At 44.9% G+C, this 14,098-nt stretch overlaps 1 protein-coding gene across 3 annotated transcripts in view; it reads right to left on the reverse strand.

Annotated features, from left to right (window-relative positions):
• Positions 1-14,098, reverse strand: part of LOC112115954 (adenylate kinase 4, mitochondrial) — a 37,070-nt gene that overhangs the window by 10,399 nt on the left and 12,573 nt on the right. The gene's annotated exons all lie outside the window — the stretch shown is intronic.

The raw sequence follows: 14,098 nt of genomic DNA on the forward strand, positions 1-14,098 counted from the left end.
GGGACACTCTGCCAATGTTGACTCCAAAAACTTAAATATTACATATTTATTTTATTTTACAAATGACCCCCTCTCTAAAAGAGTTTTTTTCTGAAGGAATAGTATCCTTCCCACTGCATCTGCAGCCTACAAGTTAACAATGTAAGAACCAGAAAACAAAAATGGGCATAAGTTAAATGATTCTGTTGAGTCATCAAGGCTCAGTGAAATCAGACTAGTAATAAGCCAAAAATAAGACTAAAATGTTTAAAACTCTGTTTTAATAATGTTAAGTTATTATTAACACAGGTAGCAACATTTAAAAGTTACTATTCAACATTTATATTGTGGTGGTGCAAAGGCTAACCAGATCAGGGCCCTATTGTGCTAGGCGCTGTGCAAGTAGACTATGAATTTAAACCTTTTTCTATAGGCACAAGTTTATGCATAACCATTGCAATCCCTCAGAGAATGGATTTTCAACAGAGTACTACAGGGATGATAGCAGAGGCTCCCATGAGTGTGAAAAATAATTAGAGCACTGGAACACTGCACAGACATTCTGAACAGTGCTGGTAATTTAGTAGGGTTAAACTTGCCTGAGAGTTTCTCTAATCCTATTCTTCCCCCTCTCTCCCTCCCCCCCCCCAGAAAAAATATTAAGGGTTAAAGTGGTGTACAAACTGTGCACCATCCTTTACATAGGACTTTAGAGATAGGAATTCTCACAAAGTCTGCACACAAAACACTAACAAAGTTAAACACGGTTCATCAAAAACCTGAACCCACGCTTGAGCTTTTACACAAAGCATTTTGTTATTGTTGCTGAATACAGAACATTGCTTTCTAGCTACGCTTTTCTAGACCAAAAGCTTGAACTTGGAATGTGTATTTCTTCTCTGTTTGTATATATACCCAGGAATGAATAATTTTAAATACTTTTGCAAACTTACTTTTATACACTTCAGAAATCTCAAGAGTTAGCTTAATTTTTCTTAAATCCAGTGTTCATTTTCAAAGTCCATTGTTGTACCAGTGCAAAACTCAGTGTAGTTAGGATAATTAAATCTTAAAAACAGTCTTGCAATAGCCAAAGTCACTCAAACAGCCATCACCTACATACAATTAGATCTATAACAAGAACTTGTTATTACTGTTGTCATTGCAAATTTGAGTATAACATTTTCTGCTTCAATAGGGAATGCTGTTTTTTCAACCAAGTATCACAGCCTCATAGGAAATGTCAGCATCAGATGGAATAGAGGGTGGTTAAGGCACTAGAGTGGGACCCCAAATGTCTAAGTTTAACTCTAGCTCTGCTACAGACTTCCTGTGCAGCCTTGGCCTAGTCACCCAATTTCTCTGATTCAGTTCCCCATGTGAATAATATCCCTTAAGTCACAGGGGGCTGGCAGTTATACAATATTAAGAACTGTAAAAAGTATCACTTCTTGTAACAGGAATTTCATAATTAGAATAAAAGTGCATCTCCTCTTAACCCATATTTCATGGGCTTGAACTGCCTAAGCAACAGTTGCCACCTTAAGCTAATATTTTCTGGAATTTCTACCAACTTTTGATCAACTCACTTGTAAATTTTCCAGTGAGGCAAGTGCGTACAATAACCATGCTCAAAGGTCCTTAACTAGTTTTTTTTAAAATGGTGTGAAGTACATGCGAGGTGGAAAGCTATCCCTTGACTTCAGTACTAGTGTAACTATCACAATTCAAGTGTTCCTTTTAAAGGAGGTGCCCTTACCAGCCTAGAGTTGCAACATTGTGTCCTTGCAGGAGTTTGGACCTATGAAGTTTTTACCTTTTACTGGGTAGGAGAAGGAGTATACCACACAGTTCTCTGTCACGGACGGGCTGCAGAATTAATTCATCTGCAAACAGCTGCCTCTGGAAACACAAATCATCTCCACCAGATTCCACCAACCCAGGAACAGAGGTTCTCCAGAAACTTCATTTTCCTAATTGTGGCAAAATACTATGCCCCAAAACCAACCACACGCGAGATCAAACACAGCTTGAATCTTACTGAGAATTAAGTGCAATCATTTCAAGAGCTCCATATTTTTTAAATCCTATGCACTTAGAGAGCTTAAAACTGGACTTATTTAAAACAGACAGAGTAATGTCTCAACGAGCAACACATTTCATCTTATGATCTGAAATAGGGCACAGGTTAAAGATTTTTAACCAGTGAATACAATACTCGATCTATTTTTAATCACTTGCTTTGGGTAGCATACACAGGCTTGGGTGGATGAAGACACATTTGGCTAATGCAAATGTATTTAATGCTGTCCAATAAGACCTCCACTGGGAACTATGTCCTGTACTTGCAGGGGAATGGGCTCATTATGGAGAAGGTTGCTCTCATCGACTGCTGGAACAAACCGATGTGCTGCAGTCAGTCCATCTATAAATCTCGCAACAGAGCTAGGACTAGAATTCTGCTCCTTCAGTTCCATTTACACAGGACTCAGAACTAATGGGGGGTCAGGAGAAGAGGGAGAGAGAGAATGACACTTGTTTAGCTGATGGTTGTAGCAGCAGCAAGTCCTGTATCCTATCTTTCAGCCCTCTAGAGGGCAATGTCTCACATACACACTCGCCCTCCACAGCACCAAGGTATGAATGAAGTGCTTCACCATGGTTTCCTTCCGTCTTTTTACCAAGTCTCTTCATCTTTTAGTCTTCTGTAGCTTTTACAAAAAAAAGTTTATTCACATGAACAGAATGTGTTTTCCCCTTAACAAGCTGAAGCATTATTAAAACCTAAACACTGTGTCTGGTACACAGAGTAAAGCAATTCACTCATTTTGCCTCAATATTCTTACCCCCATAGGATAGCAGCGTGTTTTCGAGGATACACATTAACTAATAAACAGGGGGAATGCAAGCCAGCCTCAAAAGCCCTCCAAAGAACAACTAGTTAATTAGGACCAATTGTAAGGTTAAAACCGAGACTGAGTAAGAATCAGTGCACAACTTTACAACCCCAGGAAGTAGGATAAAACAAAATAAGATTGGGCCCTAGAAATATCCTAGAACTGAGATTATTGCTGCCAAGGAACATTAGAAGACTACATGGATGTCCAATTCCGGCATGTGAGAATGTAGTCTTTAAAGAAACACTGGGGAACACTGTAAGGCAAAAGATGGACTGCAAAGATGAGCCACTGGACTGAGATTAATGGGGTACTTCTCTTTCTACGGATAAATTTAAAATATCATGGGGAAGTCAGCTATTTGCCTGTTGTTGTAGTAATACGGTGAGCCTGTGTAAATACAGAAAGATGACCAGGAGTGACTTTTACAATTGAAGGCAATCCATTTCTGTACTGGAATAGTCACCAGCTGTCATGAATGCACATTGCCACCATTACTGCACTGTCGTTCACTTTTCTCATGCTTCTTAGGTCTCTAAACACATCAGAGGGAAAAACATGTGTCTTATGCAACCTGTGCACAGGCATGAACTTTTATCACACCCTTCTGCATGCACATTTTTTGTTACCTGTTCACATGGTCTGCACTAAGCCAAGGGCTTGGCAAGAATGCACTTGTTGCTAGGGAGAGACACTCCCAGATTCAAAGCATTGCAATTCCTAATATCAACTGGTGTTCATAACTATGTTTACTTACTTAGCCACAAGGGGAAGTTTTCTATACAGATCCCCATTGACTTCAGTGGTAACCTGCCCCCACAGAAGCAGTTGCTGGACTGGGGTCTAGGTCAGTTTCTCAAAAATAGGCCAGATCAGACATGCAAAACCTATACATCCTTCACTCAACACTGATGTCGTGGTCACATTCTTGTACCTGGAGCACATCCAGGGACCTAGAAGACGCTGCAACATACTGCAGCTGATTCATAGTCTAGTGAAGTTCTGGAGGCCCCTTGTTAAAATTCCATCGCCACCATTTCCTCTGTGAAGGGATGGTTAGGATGATTTCCTTGCCACTAATGGACTGCTCTTCCTCTCTAGACATTGCTAAGTCATCCCTACCAGATAGGGCTTACCCCTGGGATTCATAAAATTCCTTCTGAAAAGCAAAGGTTTTTACCTTTGGAATGAACCCACATTGTGCTGGGTGCCAGGTATTTTATATAGACTTCTCTACAAAGTCTTCATCCCAGCCTCCTCTGAATTATGTCAATTGATTAGTCTCGCTCTAAAAAGCGGCATATTTTTCAGGAATGAAGTTTATACATTTCCAGGGAAGTTCACTTAAAATGAGGTTAATTTGCCAAGTAGTATTCTCTCCTTTCCAGGTCATGAGAAAGCATTTTCTTTAAAGAGGAAAAATTAATATATTCCCATAGTGATCTTCAAAGTTAACCCAGGGAAAACTGTTGCAGTAACTGAAACTTCACCTGACAGAGGGTGGGATGAATTACTACTTGTCACAGAACAAACCTCATCCTGAAGTGCTAAGAGCTCCTATGAGGTATTTATGTGATTCCCCCATCTCTGTAATATTTGTATTATTTGCATTACAGTAACATCTGAGATTGAGGCTCCATTATGCTAGGTGTTGTACAAATATATAGTAAGAGTCCAATCCCTAAAGAGTTTATAAGCTAAGCAGACAATGACTGGAGAAATGGAACTTTATTACTCCATTTTACAGATGGGGAAAACGGAAGCACAGTAATTAAGTGACTTAGCCAAGATCACACAAGGAGTCTGTAGCAGAGCTAGGAACTTAATTCAGGTCTCCAGAGTCCCATTCCAGTGCCTGAACCTTCCTCTTCTCCTCCCTCCTCCTCCCCACCCCCAAACCACAATGACTTACAAAACCACATCTCACATAACTGATTAATACATCTGTAAGGAACTGCTGGTCTGATCTCCGAAAGTCCCCAAACTCCACCTCCAAGGACAGATCCCTGGAAGGAGCCAGTAACTTCCTCTCCTTTTTCGGTTTAAATAGAGCTTTTCTAGGTTTATTACAGCATACAGAGATTTGCTGATTGAAGCCACATGTGTAAATACAGCCCTCCGATACAATATATTGCCTGAAATGTCAGCTTTATACTCCCACTGAGAAAGTTTCAAAGTTAAGTTTCTCATTTCAAACCACCATCCCCATGCTCTAAATATCTAAAATGGAACTTATTATTTGTATTACTACAGCATCAACAGATCAGGACCCCATTGTAATAGGTGATGTATGAACACAGAACAAAAAGATGATCCCTGCACGTATACTAAGAGATAACCATGCTCTAATAATAAGAATATAGCAGTAGGGATATATTACCGACCACCTGACCAGGACGGTGATAAGCGACTGTGAAATGCTCAGGGAGATTAGAGAGGCTATTAAAATAAAATACTCAACTTAAATGTATGCCCCAAATTAAAAAACATAGTAAGAGAACTAAAAAAGTGCCACTATGGCTAAACAACAAAGTAAAAGCAGCAGTGAGAGGCCAAAAGGCATCCTTTAAAAAATGGAAGTTAAATCCTAGTGAGGAAAATAGAAAGAAGCATAAAACTCTGGCAAATGAAGTATAAAAATATAACTAGGACAGCCAAAAAAGAATTTGAAGAACAGCTAGCCAAAGACTCAAAAAATAATAGCAAAAAAGCTTTAAGTCCATCAGAAGCAGGAAGCCTGCTAAACAACCAGGGGGGCCACTGGACGAGATGCTAAAGGAGCACAAGGACGATAAGGCCATTGCGGAGAAACTAAATGAATTCTTTTCATCAGTCTTCATGGCTGAGGATGTGAGAGAGATTCCCAAACTTGAGCCATTCTGTTTAGGTGACAAATCTGAGGAACTGTCCTAGACTGAGGTGTCATTAGAAGAGGTTTTGGAACAAATTGATAAACTAAACAGCAATAAGTCACTAGGACCAGATGGTATTCACCCAAGAGTTCTGAAGGAACTCAAATGTGAAATTGCAGAACTATTAACTGTAGTCTGTAACCTATTATTTAAATCAGCTTCTGTACCAAAAGACTAGAGCATAGCTAATGTGATGCCAATTTTTAAAAAGGGCTCCAGAGGTGATCCAACAATTACAGGCTGATAAGCCTGACTTCAGTACCGGGCAAACTGGGCTGAAACTATAGTTAAGAACAAAATTGTCAGGCACATAGATGAACATAATTTGTTGGGGAAGAGTCAACATGGTTTTTGTAAAGGGAAATCATGCCTCACCAATCTACTAGAATTCTTTGAGGGGGTCAACAAGCATGTGGACAAGGGGGAATCCAGTGGATATAGTGTTCTTAGATTTTCAGAAAGCCTTTGACAAGGTCCCTCACCAAAGGCACTTAAGCAAAGTAAGCTGTCATGGGATAAGAGGGAAGGTCCTCTCATGGATTGGTAACTGGTTAAAAGATAGGAAACAAAGGGTAGATATAAATGGTCAGTTTTCAGAATGGAGAAAGGTAAATAGTGGTGTCCCCCAGGGGTCTGTACTGGGACCAGTCCTATTCAACATATTAATAAATGATCTGGAGAAAGGGGTAAACAGTGAGGTGGCAACATTTGGAGATGATACAAAACTACTCAAGATAGTTAAGTTCCAGGCAGACTGCGAAGAGCTACAAAAGCATCTCTCTAAAACTGGGTGACTGGGCAACAAAATGGTAGATGAAATTCAGTGTTGATAAATGCAAAAGTAATGCACATTGGAAAGCATAATCCCAACTATACATATAAAATGATGGGGTCTAAATTAACTGTTACCACTCAAGAAAGAGATCTTGGAGTCATTGTGGATAGTTCTCTGAAAACATCCACTCAATGTGCAGCGGCAGCCAAAAAAGCAAACAGAATGTTGGGCATCATTAAGAAAGGGATAGATAATAAGATAAAATATCATATCATATTGCCTCTATATAAATCCCTGGTACGCCCACATCTTGAATACTGCGTGCAGATATGGTTGCCCCATCTCAAAAAGGATATATTGGAATTAGAAAAGGTTCAGAAAAAGGCAACAAAAATTATTAGGGGTAGGGAACAGCTCCCATATGAGGAGAGATTTATAAGACTGGGACTTTTCAGCTTGGAAAAGAGACGACTAAGGGGTGATATGATTGAAGTCTATAAAATCATGACGGGTGTTGAGAAAGTAAATAAGGAAGTGTTATTTACTCTGTCTCATAACACAAGAACTAGGGATCACCAAATGAAATGAATAGGCAGCAGGTTTAAAACAAACAAAAGGAAGTATTTCTTCACACAACGCACAGTCAACCTGTGGAACTCTTTGCCAGAGGATGTTGTGAAGGCCAAGACTATAACAGGTTCAAAGGAGAACTAGATAAATTCATGGAAGATAGCCATTGAAGAACCTATTAGCCAGGCTGGGCAGGGATGGTGCCCCTAGCCTCCATTTGCCAGAAGCTGGGAATGAGCGACAGGGAAAAGATCACTTGATGATTACCTGTTCTGTTCATTCCCTCTGGGGCACCTGGCACTGGCCTCTATTGGAAGACAGGATACTGGGCTAGATGGACCTTTGGTCTGACCCAGTATGGCCATTCTTATGTTCTTATCATTTGACTCTGGACTATACAGCTGCTGCGAATACTGATCTAATGGTTCAGTACTAGTCCAAAGCCAAAAAAGTGTTTCAAAACCTTGTTAAGGCGGCATGAGAACAATGTAATTACCCAAGATCTAATTTACAAAACCCAAGCTCTTGAAATGAATAGTGAAGGACATTGTAAGTTTCACACTGCTCACATAAACAACTCATCCTTAGCAAGTATACAGAAATGCAGATTTCATTTTCCAAAAGTAGGAAATAGAAAATACCATTCCACTATGTTTTTCTCTCCATTCATTCGGTTGCTACAGGGTACATCTATATCCCAAATTAAGATAGAATTGTAATGCAGGTAGGCACACCTGTGCTAGCTTTACTCTAGCTAGCACAGGTAACAGTAGCAGCAAGGACTGCGTTGGCTTTGCCGCCCCAGTACAAGCCAGCCGGGGACCCTGGGTACATACTCAGGTTGGTAGCCCATGCTGCTACATCTTCACTACTACCATTACCCGCACTAACCACATTAAAGCTACAATAGGTATAGCTTCCTACACTGCAATTACAATTTAACTTGCACTGTAGGTGTAGCCAGAGACTCCAGTGATGCTTTCAAGTAATGGCACTATGTTAAAGTAATCTTTGCCCTTGAAAACGGTACCCCTCAGCATAGCTCCTTAGCTACCTTCAGGGCCGTTTTAAACAATGGCAGGGACTCCCTTCCCCAGCACTTTCAGCGCATGCCAACTGACCGAAGAGTCCAGGCTCCATAACTGAGCCTCCCATGTGACAATTTGAGATTTGCCCTCGTTAGAGAAGCTGTGGCCTGTAATAATGTGCAACTTGCACATTCATGTGTTCAGAAGCGAGTTGCATGAGCCACTTTTTAGTCATTGGTCAGATTGCCTTAAAAGGCAAGGGGCAGGCAGCAGTAGCATGAGGCTTCTGTGGAATGGCCAATCCTTAAAAGGATTAACAAAACCTAAGCAATGCATAAAAATTAAGATTCTTCCCTCATGATTTCCTCAGTGTCACTGCCCCATCTCCCTCCTCCATTCACAAGCCAGCCTCCTCCCCCTCCTCCCAACCAGATCACACATTTGTCAAAGCCAGGGCTGTGGTTACAGGTTTGCTACATTTCTTGCCATTAGATCTTGGGTTTCCAGCCAAGGCTGCTGGTATTTAAATGAAAACAAGACAAGAGCGTGAGAAAGTTACTGCTGTATTGGCTCATGGAGAATATATTTCCAAACACATAGACTCTAAGAAAGTGTGATCTTCACGGCACAGCTGCTGCAAAGTTCTGGAGTGCCCGGCTGCTAAGAAACTGGCATGGATGAAAAAAATGCAGCACAAAAGTCCTCAAAGAAAAGCCAAATGGGAAGGGTTTTAATTTTTCAACCGCCCTCCAGTTACCTTCCCATGGCCAGATTTCTCAAGATAAGCTCATACTTTCCCCTGTACAAAGTAACCTTTTACACGATTTCTTGTTTATACTTCATCTAAATTATCTAACGTTAATGAAGAAAAGAGACAGTTAATTCAACACTAGCAACAGTTAACTGTGTACTAAGATGGTTAAGTTACAACAATGATGGCCAACCTTCTGAGGCCAGAAGTTGTGCTTAGGATTTTAAAGACACCTGAAGTCATCTACCCCAAGGGCCTATGCTCCCCTCCTCCTATGGACACAGAGGAAAGCACAGACTTGTGTGTTCTGGAACCATTGCCATGGCAGGCTACCAGATTCTTCTAAACCCCCAGAAAGCTCCACACAGATGATCCACTAAGTAGTCTCAGTCATGTTTATTACAGCAGTGCCTATAGACCAATCAAGAATGAGGCCCTATTGTGCTCGGCGCTGTACCAACATAGGAGCAGCCAGCCCCTACCCCAAAGAGCTTACAGTCTAAAAACAGACAGATGCAGGTTTGGGATAAGGGATAGCATGCACAAGCACAGTTAACCATGGGATGGCAGCAAATGTCATGTTAGTTCCACGGTTATTTCTTTTTGGGTGGGTTTAGCGTGGATAAGCTAAACAGAAAGAAAAGCAAAGGGGGCGGGGACATTCAAGGGAAGGGTGTATGGGGACAGGATAGAAGAGGGTAAGAGGGGCAGGTGTGGAGTGAAGTCAAAGTGAGGAAACTATAAGGGAAGATGGGAGAGGGTTGGGCAAACAGCCAATCAGCACAGAGTAGAGAAAGTCCAGTCAACGCTGTAGAAAGTTCTCCGAATGGCCAAACGTCCCTGCTTTGGCTGCTTCTGCTCCTACCTGCTGGAGTCTCCAGCTCCCTAAGTAAGAGTGATCTAGGGATCAAGAAAACACAAAAGTGGTCTAGAGCCACCCACCCCTTCCAGGTCCTGTGTCAAATACAGCTCAGCCTGAGCCGAGACTCTAGCCCAGAGTTTCTGCCTTTGACCTGAATGTCTTTGATACTGAGGCCTTGGCTACACTTGGGAATTCACAGCACTGCCGCGGCAGCGCTGCGAAGCGCAAGTGTAGTCGCGCCGCCAGCACTGCGAGAGAGCTCTCGCAGCGCTGTATGTACTCCACCTCTCCGAGGGGAGTAGCTTGCAGCGCTGCGAGCGAGCGTGCAGCGCTACAGGCGCTGATTACACTCGCGCTTTACAGCGCTGCACTCGGGGGGGGGGGGGGGGGGGGGTGTTTTCACACCCCTGAGCGCAGCAAGTTGCAGCGCTCTACAGCGCCAGTGTAGCCAAGGCCCGAGATACAGAGTCGGGCACTTCACACAGTTCGGATATTGCTTGTTTGTTTTTTAATACCAGTAAAACAAAAAACCCTGGGGGTGAGAATTGACCAAACCAATGTCAATTTACGAAATCCACATCATCTTCATCCCTGAGTCAGAGATTAGTAGAATGAAGGTATTTATTTATCATCCTCCCAGGAGGTTATGAGGACTCAGGCTGTACAACACTATCTGTTCAGATTTAAAATGACAGATAAAGGAATGCCTGTGCCCCAGCTCAGGTGCCCTTGCCACAAGTTAAAGCTACATTAGTAGCACATTCCCACCTATAGGACAGGTTTTGCTGCCTGGACTTACATGATCAACTCAAGATCTCCCATCTCAGATTCCTAAAGCAAATCCCACCCCCAACCCTCTCAGCCCTCCACCCAAAGCCTGGTCAACTAGATGGGACTTTGTACAACACCCTCCAGCTATTTCAGACCGGGGAAGTGAATTCTATATTTGAAGGGCCCCTCACAGACAGGGCCGGCTCTGGCTTTTTTGCCAGGGGGAGGGCGCCGGGGGGGAGGACGGCTGGAGCCCTGGGGGGAGGACGGCAAGCCCCGGCGGGGGCTCCGCTCTCCACCCGGCGGCCGTGGGGGGAGGGCGGCCAGAGCCCTGGGAGGAGGGCGGCAAGCCCCGGCCGGGGCTCCGCTCTCCCCCCGGCGGCCAGAGCACCGGGGGGGGGAGGGCGGCGAGCCCTGGCGGGGGCTCTGCTCTCCACCCGGCGGCCAGGGGGGGAGGGCGTCCGGAGCCCTGGGAGGAGGGCGGCGAGCCCCGGCGGGGGCTCCGCTCTCCCCCCGGCGGCCGGAGCACCGCGCCGCCCCCCTCCAGGTGCCGCCCCAAGCACAAGCTTGGTGGGCTGGTGCCTGGAGCCGGCCCTGCTCACAGAGCACATCCTGTTACCAGGTCCCTCTCTTCTGTAGAGGGGGAGACTCAGCTCAGGTGCCTCTGCTGATCTCTCCTGCAGCAATATCACATGGGGAAGAGGGGCAGTCCCTCGGGTAGGATGCTCCCAGACCATTTAGTTCTTTGTAAGTCGAACACAACAGCTTATATCATTCCCAGAAACAAGTGGGCTGTCAGTGGGATCCCAGAATTCTAGTGTCAGAGGCTCAAGGCAAGATGCTCTGCTTTTAAAAGTGAGCCGATGCATTCTGCACAAGCTTCAATTTCAAAGAGAGATTTAAAGTGTAGCCCTATATGGCACATACTACACAGTCCAACTGGAAAGGTGGGAGAGGCCTGGATACTATTAGTAAGGTCCATGTCTGTAGAAGGGTTCGGTTGGGGTCACCCCTCTCTGGGGCGGCTGGGAGCCAAGCTGCCTCCCTACTTAGGTCCAGGGAGTCGGGGAATTAGCCTGGTGAGGTAGGAAACAGTCAAGGGCTCAGGCCCTCAGGCAGGGGCTGAGCAAATAGTTCAGGAACAGGCCCAGGCCCTGGGTCAGGGCGGGGCAGCAAACAGTCTGGAGCTCAGGCCCTCAGGCAGGGGCTGAGCAAATAGTTCAGGACAAGCCCAAGCCCTGGGTCAGGGTGGGGCAGCAAACAAACTGGAGCTCAGACCCTCAGGCAGGGGCTGAGCAAATAGTTCAGGAACAGGCCCAGGCCCTCGGTCAGGGCAGGACAGCAACAAGCAGGAGCTCAGGCCCTTAGGGAGGGGCTGAGCAAATAGTTCAACAACAAGCCCAGGCTCCTGGTTCTGAGCATCTGGGGCGAGGGGGAGACTGCCACCCGTGAGTGGGGTGGCAGGGGAGGACGCAGGCCCGCCCACTCCACTGCGTACCAGCCCAGGGCCCTAACTGCGGCAGGCAGCCTGCTGCAGTGTCAGTGGGGATCCTGGCCGCAACACACTGACATCGGCTCTGGGTGTGCCCCAGCCAGACTAGGGTCGGCTGCCCCCGGGCTACTTCCTACCTCCCCCTCTAGCAGTACCTGCGTCTGGTCGGTCTCCTCCACGGAATCAAGCACCATGGGCTCCTCAGGGTACTCAGCGAGCGGTAGGCTTGGCAGCTCCTCTGGGTCGCTTCTCTCCGGTAGGCTTAACAGCTTCTCCGGGGTCTGGTCGTCATCAGGCCTTAAGTGGTATGGCCAGTCCTCAGGTCGGTCACAGGCTGCAGGAGTCTCCCCAGCGGGAGCTAGGCCCCCAGCATCTGGCTTCTCCGGCAGCCAGGCAGCTTCTGAGCCCTGGGGTGGGGCTTTTATACTTCCTGTCCTGCGCTTTGACCTTTGGGGGGGTGGGTGCAGGCTCTAGTGGCTCCGCCCACTTCGGGATTCAGAGGGGCTCGTCCCTTTCTGGGGCAGCTGGGAGCCAGGCCGCCTCACTACAGTGTTCAACAGGAAAGGAGCCGGCCAGCATTCTTGCCAGATGCGGGTTTACTGACATAGTTGCCATGAACTCGGAACCTAACCAAGCCACCCCTTCTTCTACTGCCCAAATTGAAAGCCTTGGTAGTGGGCACCTATCTCAACTAAATACCCAAGCTGCTGCCCTCATCTCACCATAGTCAGTTCAGCTTTATGTAAATTAATCCTCAGCCTACTTGCTCTCATCAAGACAGTGGGAAAGACATTCAGTAGCACCCTAGGTTTGAGACGACAGATGATAGCTCTAGTCTTAACTTTAAGCACATGAACAGTCCCTCTCAAGTGGATGAATGCTCAGCACTAAAAAAAAGCACCACTTCTTTTAGGAGCCAAACTATCGGTTTGTATTTTTAAAAATCTTGGCTCCGTGGTCATTAATTTCTCCAGCAAATGCCACAAGTAAAGTATTACTAACTTAACTGAGGTTTATGAACTACTGCAGAGTCACAGCACAAAGACAGTTAACCAGATTCATGATGCAGGAAGCATATCCTCTTTCATACGTAGGATATTTTCTAAACTCGTAAGTGGACTTTATAAACAAGTTTACAAGCCAGTGAACAACTAGTTACACATTTTCTGTGTTAATAAGTGTTGTACTAGATAACAGTCAGACCAATAAGGTTTATATAAAACTGTTTACTCTCAAATCATGATTTAAAGACTTCAGTAACTCAGCCAGAGATTGTATGTCTATTTTTAGGAGTGAGTGGGCAAGGTTCTGTGGCCGGGCAAGGTTCTGTGGCCGGGCAAGGTTCTGTGGCCGGGCAAGGTTCTGTGGCCTGCAATGTGCAGGAGGTGAGATTAGATTATCATGGTGGTCCCTTCTTGCCTTAACGTCTATAATACTTGCTACCTTTAAGAGAACCAAGTTACCAGATTACATTCTCTGACCTCAAAACTTGTGGCACTCAGGGTGGCTTCCTTATACAGCCAGTTTCACCTACACTTGGCACGATCTTTTCTAGGTCAGAAGGATAACTCATGACTTGCAGAGATCATCCATAAACATCCAGAGCAGAACACAAGCTCCATCAGAGAGAAGGAAAGATCATCCCAAACTTCCCCTCAGTATTGTGGTAGATTTTAACAAGTGGTCTCTGAGCCATCCTCCCCACTTCTGATTTACATTAGTGTAAATAGATTTACATTTCTGCCCACTCTATGACAAAATAGTCATTACAATAGATTGTTAGAGAAATACTCTTTTGAAGGGATGTGTGCCAGTCTTTCCTTTGTGTGGCAGCCCTTATTACCAAGCTGTTAGCTACCTACATAATGGAATGGATATGGCAAGTCACATTATTTCACTTAACTGGCGAACTTGTCTGAAGTTTCAAGAGTCCATCAGGATCCAAGCACCAACAGGTAAAGTTAATTATGAGGAGACTGAAAGAGTTCAAAAGAGCCAGAGAAGTATTAGAAGCTGGTTATTTACAGCTACACAAGGGTTGTTTGTAAAGGGCAAAACAGT

The sequence above is a fragment of the Terrapene carolina genome, unplaced genomic scaffold, assembly GCF_002925995.2.
Source record: "Terrapene carolina triunguis isolate 2854851 unplaced genomic scaffold, T_m_triunguis-2.0 Scaffold211, whole genome shotgun sequence".
Taxonomy (NCBI): domain Eukaryota; kingdom Metazoa; phylum Chordata; order Testudines; family Emydidae; genus Terrapene; species Terrapene triunguis.